At 36.3% G+C, this 9,155-nt stretch overlaps 1 long non-coding RNA gene across 1 annotated transcript; it reads left to right on the forward strand.

Moving 5' to 3' along the window:
- The first annotated feature begins 2,072 nt into the window (after positions 1-2,072).
- Positions 2,073-3,099, forward strand: LOC122003271. Its single transcript, XR_006117918.1, has 3 exons — positions 2,073-2,250; positions 2,316-2,379; positions 2,651-3,099. It is a non-coding gene; the product is annotated as an uncharacterized LOC122003271 (long non-coding RNA).
- Positions 3,100-9,155: the final 6,056 nt, after the last annotated feature.

A 9,155-nucleotide genomic window follows, 5' to 3' on the forward strand; every position in this document is an offset into this window, starting at 1 on the left:
TGCCGTCACACAAGAGTGCCAAAGTCGAGACCACTCAATTTTGGACCTCAGTGGAGCATCTCAGTGGCGTATCAGTTCAAGGAATGCTCAAGAACACCGACGGACCACCCCCGGCGAGCTAAGAACATCCTGGAACCCATAAATGCCGAAAATCTAGAAATCTGATCTCTGGATCTGATGGGAAGCTGTGGAACGCGGATGGACATCTGATGGAGTTCAGCAACGCCGGAAGATCACCTCCAAATGTTGCTGATGGGAATCGGAGCTCAGATTTGGAGGACCACCGCCAAATCTGAGGTGAAACAGGGAGATGCCGCGAGCCAAATTCCACCGGAGAGAACACCCTCCAATGGCTCCAGATGATCGGGATGACACCGTCGAGAAGTACTCCACCGAGATTGAAGCTCGGGAGAATGATCGGAGAAGAGAAAGGGGTCGAAATCTGTAGAAAACCGCGCCGGGACGAAGCTACTGTGCGCTGTGGAATCGACGAAGAAGAAAGGGAACTGTAGATTCTGTTTTAAATCTGATCCAGATTTGAACGGACGGCTAGGAGCAATTTGGAGCTAAATCAACGGTAAAAGCTTGCCCAAAATCCTATCCGAAGGTACTGATCTTGATCTAGAGTCTGGATCTACCCTCCCTTAGGTCGGATCAATCAGATCATCACTGGATGGCCCAGATCTGCTGATCTTCAATGAACGGCCCAGCTTAATCTGGCTGGATCAATGGCTGGATGAACTCAGATCTGGATCAAAACTTCTGGATCTTCATCAATGGCTTAGATCTGCTCCCCATTAGGTTGGATCGGCCAGATCTTCAATGGATGGTCCAGATCTGTCCTATTCTTGATGAATGGCCCATAATGCTCCAAAGCTTGATCTTCTTGTTTGAACTCCGATTCGAGCCCAATTTCGGTCCAAATAGATCCAAATTCAAGATCCTTTGATGCCTACAAAATAAGAATCAAATATTAGCATCAAATAATATAAAAATAAAGTAATTTGCAATTAAGTCCAAAAATACACACATTGCACAAAATGTGATGTAACCATGATTTTAACCTATGAAATCAACATCAAACCATGCATATATGAATCAAAATAATGCAGTAAAATCATGGTTATCAAATCCCCCACACTTAGTCTTGAACGTCCCGTGCAAGTAAAGAAAACTAAAAATCATCTCCACAAAAAATTCCCTAGTAATACCTAGAAGATAGTAAAAAGAATTTAACTAAGATCATCTAAAGATCACATCCAATCATGAATACAATTCAAACAATAATCAGTAGGTATGGTAGTTTCAATCCAATTGAAAAATTAAGCAAGTTGCAAACTCACAAGGTATTTACCTATTCTATCTCTCACACTCAAGCATGTGTATAAGTGGAGCTCACTCAATGCAACTCACAACATTTCACTACCATAAACTTGCTTATTTTCTAATTCTCCACCACCATAAAACATAGCATACATGAATCAAAATGATTTTATCAACAAGAATTGAAATGAAATCAAAAAGAACAAGTTAAGTGGATGAAATAGGCAAAAGAAAAGTATTCAATGAAGAAAATGAGAAGATAAGAGTATTGGAGGAATATACTTGATGAGTTGACCATTTTGATGTGAAAAGATGAATACCATTTGTCATTACCACTTCAAAGTATCAAGCTAACCTCCTCTTCAATTTGATGGCAAACCAAAATTCTTGATACTCTATCTTCACCTTTGATACATTCTTGAATGTACCATTTTTCAATATTTCCTTCCACTGTTTTTTTTTTTCACTTCAATTCTATCCCTTCAATTAAAACCATTTCACAACAATTAATCAATAAGAATCCCCTTATGGAAAAGAACTCCCTCCCCCACACTTAAATTGTTAGCCGTCTCTGGCAATGCATCTCCATTCAATACAAGTTAAAATACCTCTAGCCACTGTTTTATTTTACTTCATTCTGTAGAATTTCCTTACTTCCGCAACAATTTCAGCAGAAAAGTACAAGGTTTTGGATGTTAGAAATGAACTGTTCGAAGCAATTTAAATACCATCAGGATCAGCAAGTAGCGTGATCTGCCAATTCCCAAAAGTTTGGATCTTCATACAAAAACCAGCACACACAAATAAGAAAACTGCAGCTCCTATTCCAGCAATCCAATTTCAGAATTCAAAATTCAAAATCAGAAATTCAGATTTAAAGCTTAAGTTTCAGCAGATCAGAAATCAATTCCAGCAATACGAATTCAGGTTCTGTTTCCTACTAATTCATTTTCCTGAATTCATTGGCATGGTCTCACTATAGCTTGTTGTAGATGGGCAGCTTACTCCTGGACAATTTCAAAGCCCACATCAGGTTGCATGCGTTAAACATGAGAGGTTTGAAGTGATAAGACCACCCAATATTAACAGTAGTAGAAAATCATCAATTACACTTAGAACTCTTACTAATTAGAAGTTTATCACCAAGATGTGGCACTAAAAATTACCACTGTTTTCTTGTGCCAAATAATCACCTTTATCTTCATCACTGCCTTCTAAAGCTTAGAATACATCTTATTTGCTGGAAAGAATGACCTCATCATTACTTTGAACTGGTAATTTTTTTGATATGCTTCCCACCATAAGTTTCTCTGATTTGTTATTCCAGTGCTTCGCAAAGAAGACCCAGAAAGCGGAGCATTGCAGCACGGTAAGGTGGTGCGCTGAAACTTCCCACGAGGACCAGAGCTTGCAGTAGTCATCGACGCATGGACCAAGCCGAACTCCAAAAACCCTTGAAAAGAATTCATGAAGCTTTGTGTCATAGTATTTATCCAAAATGAAAAGTTGGGAACCAAACAAGTCAAGGTTATCATGTAGTATGCACATGTTGGAGCTCACCCATTCCCCACCACCCCGTGGGATCCAAATCCACTCTACAACTTCATTATCAGGCTCCCATTTATGTTCATTCAAGAATAGGTACACTCTCGAGATTGTAGTAATATCAGAGTGACACCTAATATGAAGTGCCAGTAAAAGGCATGCTTGAGTGTCATCCACAGATACACCAATTTCTTTAAGCTTCCTTCTATAAGAAGCAAGCTCAGATCCATAAAAGATATCATCAATAAACGGACCGTCTTTTCTTTGCAATATCCACTTGGGATCAAAAAGAAGGCTCTCTTTTGGAAATATGTAACCTAGAATTGTTTTTATCCATCTATTATTCATCTTTTGCTTGAACCCCATTGGAAGAGACTCTGTGTTTTCCTTCAGATTGTGAATGCACTGAAATAAGGTTATAATGCTAACTGGATTAATGACAGAAGGATCTCTGGGAAGGTTGATACTATCTATGACAATTTTAGATCCCTCTTTGAAGTCAACTACAACACCAAAGGCCTCGAGCTCATTTAGTCAAGCTAGGTCTTCAACCATTTAGTCTGTGGTAACTTTCGGATGAGATCATCAGGAATGTTAACATTTCGTATGCATTCAAGTATGAAAATGGCAGCATCAGCAGTAACACAGTTTGAAGGAATTTTAAAGTTATCAACCACAACCTTATAATTTTTGTTGAATCTAACTAAAACACCAAACAATTGCAGCTCAGTCTTGTAATCAACAATCTGCTCGCCATAGAATTAAGTGTCTATGAAAGGGAGATTATTGACATGTGATGCAAGTGTCCATTCTGAATCAAGCAATATGGATTCTGATGGTAATCTGAAACCAACTGATAGTGACATTTTTACCAACCAGTGCACTCTGTTATCTTTTCACCATAAAAATCTTTCTGGATTAATGGTATGTCAACTAGTGTTGATGCAACTTGAAGTAGTCTTTCCCAACCAGAGTTCGGCTAGAATGACACAGAAGGTGGCTTGTAACCAATTTATGTCTTCAACCTACTTATTGATACTTCGAGACTTTGAAAAATTCAGTTTGAAAAGAAACATGGAGCGAGATGAGAAACATTTGTTACTGGAATTAACAGAGTTCCACTTGAAATCTTGCTGATTTAAGGACTTCAAATAAGATTTTGGTACAAACTTGATACATACTTTACAACCCAAAAGTCTGAATTTGTTCTTCCATGTATTTTGTATTTTCTGTACCCTTATAGTATTTCAGAATATTAAGATCTTGCCCAAACTGAAAATAAATGGAATTCATGCTGTTTCTAATCAAAGACAGCATAAAGGTTTGGCACTACACATCTTCACTCTCTGCATCTTAGTTGACAATTGTAGAGATCAAAAACAGGCATGAATTTTCTGGATTACACAGCCACTGCATTCCACTGCTTATTCTGCATTCTATTCATTTCTGTTTCTGAAATTCTTCTACTGCCTCTGAATTCCAACTCCATCATTTCAATTCAATTGTAGTTTCCGGATTTTGATTCTGTTGTAAATGAGATTCATGGATTTGCAATCTTAAGATCATCAATGATTACCATAAAACTTGGCACTACAATCTAATCCTTTAGCTGAAATTCCTTGAGTTTGCCACATCATTTAAGATAAGAGTTTTCACATTTCAGGAACTTTCCACAAGAACTTGGCACAAAAACTTGGCACGACACCATCAAAGATGATACATCAAGTACAGATTATTGGCACTGCATCTCTAGTATTCTGATTTCAGTTTCAGATATTCTAGTTGAACAAATCAATTTCAGAACCTTGAATGTATTTAGTTCTACCTTTGATGCTTCAGTTCAAGCTTGATCTTTAATCTCCCTCACTCAATCTTCACTGATTACTGAACTTGGCTTAATGGTTGCTCCTGATTTCCAGCACCACTGAAATTTATAACTCAATTTTCAGATTCAAAAATCCACTTTTAGCAGAATATTTTCCAAGTTAAGTAGCAGCACTTCAATTCTTGCAGCCCACTGCATCTTTTCAGTAATTTGAAATCAGACAGCAACTTGATGCTTCAACATCCATTTGTTTTCAGCTTACTCTTAGATTTCAATTAAGCTTCCCTCATTGAATATTGCACTCCAATTGTTGATACAATACTGCTTTCTCACCTCATATTCCGCAACTTCTTAAGCTTTCCATTCATGGAACTTTGAATTTGGATCATCTGAATTGAACAGCAATATTCTGCAACTTCTATTGGCATCCGAATTAAGCACTGTTGAGACACTTGACATTTCATCACCTACATCAGCCTTGCTCACATTCTCAAAGAACTTCTAGTTAAGACTTAAAGAGTATAGCTTAAGAGAGTTTAAAGAACTAATAATCTTCACTTATCTCTCACTGAATTGAGTATTGCCAACAGACCTTCGGTACAAACTTGATACATAAGATGTAATAACATTCTAAGTTCAGTAGCCCCTGCTGTGCCATACTGATTTAAAACTGAACTTCACAATACATCCATTAGGAGATGAACCTGATTTTTGTAACTCAGCAGTGTCACTCAAAATTGAATTCCTACATTTCCAGCTTTTGAATTTTTACTTCAGAAATGTCTTTCTATTGCAAAGATAGAGGTTCAAACTGAGCCCTGCAATAACCCAGCAAATCTCCTCTTTAAATCCTTAACAATCACAGCAACTTCAGAAAATAGTGAACCCAATCAATTTGTAGAGAATCCCCATGAACTTCAAACAAATGTAATTCACTCTCACACTTAAACCTTAATCCATCTTAGCAATCTAACTCATCAAGAATTCAACCAAAACTCCCAATAAATTGAAGGCAAAGCAAAGTGATCAAGAATTAGAATGCTTGATGAAAATATTTTAAGAAAATTGTGGGAAAGAAATTAGAAATTAGGATGGCATAAGAATGACAAAATCCTTCATCTCCATGCATATAAATGTTATTGTGACTTTGAAAAGAAGCAAAGCAAGTTCTAGAGTTCAATTGCTATGAGTACATGCCACACAAAAGAAATTAATGAAGTATAGGCTTAAGGTGGACCTCACTAGGTATTTTAATGCAACAAGCTCAATCAATCAAATTGGAATCCTCACCAAATTAACCAATATCATGTGAGAAAAGCATCCAATCATGTCACATGACCTAAAATTTGATGATCAAATTTAATAGACTTTTACCATCTTACAAATATTACAAAGAAAATTCCCATGGTGCCTTTTATTTAAATGAAATGCTATGAACTAATAAAATGCAAAGTATGAAAGTAAAATGCAAAATAAAATGCAAAGTGTAAAAACAAAGTGCAAATGCAAAGTATAGAACCAAAGAAATGTATAACTAATTTATTAGAGAAAAACTAAACACAAAGCATGAATTAAAATGCAAAAGAAAACTAAATTAGAACCAACTCCCCTTTCATTCCCGGTGGTTGAAGAAGGTTTAAAAGAAGAAACCACCCCGGTAGTGGAGTACTTTTGGTTCCACTCAAATTCTTCTTATTAATCCTTTTTCCTTTCAAAATTCTTTCCGGAGGTCTAAGTCGGTTCAGTTTAAGCACCCACTCTGGAAGCTTATGTTCTCCTACAACATCAATAAAACAAAACACCTCCCACACACATGTGGGACAAAAACAAAATAGGAGAATATTAGTGTGGGTAGAAAATATATTAAGAAATGCATTACATTTAATAAAATCAATGAATGGTACCTCTAAAAAATTCTCTGAAAAATTACACAAAATACTCACCTTGTCATCTTGAAAGGTACCTAGTGTTGGTTGCTACTCGGAAAACCTAGAGGTTCCACTGTACAAAAATTTTGTACAAAGGTCTGAACCTTTTCCTAGCTACCATGTGTTCTTTTAAATTAAATTTTGGATCGCCTGCGGAACTTAACACGTTTGATCCAAAACTTAATCTATTCGTTCTTTTAGGTTTTGACTTGGGTCTCCTGCGGAACTTAACACGTTCGACCCAAATCACCTTAAGTTATTAATTCCATTAAATATTAATTTCCATAATTGATTCCCAGTACTGACGTGGCGAGGCACATGGCCTTCTTGGATATGGGAGCAACCACCACCGACTAGACAAAACCTTTTATAGAAAGGTAATATTTAATTCCCTAAAATAACTTTAGGTTAACCGAAAAGAACAATCAAATCACAAGGAAAAGAAAAAACAAAAGAACACAACTTCGAAAAACATATTCGAAATACTAGAATCGTAAGCCTCTTGTATTTGGTATTATTTCTATAAATAACTAGCATGATGCGGAAAGGAAAAATTACTAGTTATACCTTCTAAAAAGACCTCTTGATCTTCTACCGTATTCCTCTTCTAACCTCGGACGTTGTTTGGGCAACAATCTTCCGAGATGAGAACCACCAAGCACCTTCTTCTTCCTTGCAAGTTTCGGCCACCACAATTCTCCAAGAGAAGTAGAGGTCCGGCCACCACCACCAAGCTCCAAGGGATGCAAGAAACAAAACCACCTTTCTCTCCTTCTTCTCCTAGCTAGAACCGGCCACCATCAAGAGCTCCAAGAGAGGTTGCCGCCGGCCATAAGAAGAAGAGAAGAGGAAGAAGCTAGGGCCGGCCACCAAGGAGTAAAAGAGAGGAGAAGAATAATAGAGTTGATCACCCATGAAGGCACCTCTACCCCCTCTTTTATAATCCTTGGTCTTGGCAAATAAGGAAATTTAATTAAAAACTTCCTTAATTCTTTTTCCATGGAAAAGAAAAATTTATTTAATTAAAAACAATTTTCCTATTCTCAATTTACATGGCCGGCCACCATCAAGCTATAAACAAGGAGAGTTTTAATTAATTAAAACTTCCTAATTTGTCTCCAGAAATTTATAAAAAATTTCTCCAATAATTTTATGGTGGTTGTTAATAAAAGGAAATTTTATAAATTAAAATTCTTCTTTTAAACATGTGGATAATTTCCAAAAGGAAAGTTATCTCTTAAAAATTAAAATATCTTTTCAATCTACAAATAAGGAAAGATATCAAATCTTTTCTTAATCTTTTGTAGAAACTAATAAAAGAGAATATTTAATTTTTAAATTTCTCTTTTAAATTATTATCATGGTTAAAAAGGAAAGTTTTTCTTAAAAATAAAATCTCCTTTCAATCTACAAATAAGGAAAGATTTCAAATCTTTTCTTAATCTTTTGTAGAAAGCTTTTAAAAGGAAAGATTTAATTTTAAACTCTCTTTTAAAACTATGATATCCACATAAGAAATAATTTTAATAAAAAATCCTTTTTAATATGATGTGGCCGGCCACCTAAGCTTGGGCTCCAAGCTATTGGCCGGCCAACCTTTAGGCTTGGCCGCACCTAAGCTTGAGCTTCAAGCTTAGCTTGGCCGGCCCCTATTGGTTGGGTAAGAAGGTGGGTATGTGGTGGGTATAAATCTCTATATACAAGAGGCTACGATAGGGACCGAGAGGAGGAATTAGTTTTGGTCTCCCGATAAAATTAAGCATCCCGTGCTCGCCCCGAACACACAACTTAATTTTATCAATAATAATTCATTCCACTAGAGAACTATTATTGAACTACCGCACCAATCCCAAATTACATTTTGGGCTCCTTCTTATCATGAGTGTGTTAGTCTCCCTGTGTTTAAGATATCGAATGTCCACTAATTAAGTGAGTTACTGACAACTCATTTAATTAATATCTTAGTCCAAGAGTAGTACCACTCAACCTTATTATCATGTCGGACTAAGTCCACCTGCAGGGTTTAACATGACAATCCTTATGAGCTCCTCTTGAGGACATTATCAACCTAGTATCTCTAGGACACAGTTTCCTTCTATAATCAACAACACACACTATAAGTGATACCATTTCCCAACTTATCGGGCTTATTGATTCATCGAACTAAATCTCACCCATTGATAAATTAAAGAAATAAATATCAAATATATGTGTTTGTTATTATATTAGGATTAAGAGCACACAGGTCCATAATAACCGAGGTCGGTGTTTCTGTATAAAATCACTATAAAAGAGACGACCTCAAATGGTCCTACTCAATACACTCTAAGTGTACTAGTGTAATTATATATCAAGATAAACGATACCTAATTCCACTACGACCTTCTCCTGGTTTGTTCCTTTCCATTTTGGTCGTGAGCTACTGTTTATAATTTATAAGGAACCAATAACATGATCTTCTGTGTGTGGCACCACACACCATGTTATCTACAATATAAATTAATTGAACAACTACATTTATCATAAATGTAGAC

Source organism: Zingiber officinale, chromosome 1A, assembly GCF_018446385.1.
Source record: "Zingiber officinale cultivar Zhangliang chromosome 1A, Zo_v1.1, whole genome shotgun sequence".
NCBI classification, from domain to species: domain Eukaryota; kingdom Viridiplantae; phylum Streptophyta; class Magnoliopsida; order Zingiberales; family Zingiberaceae; genus Zingiber; species Zingiber officinale.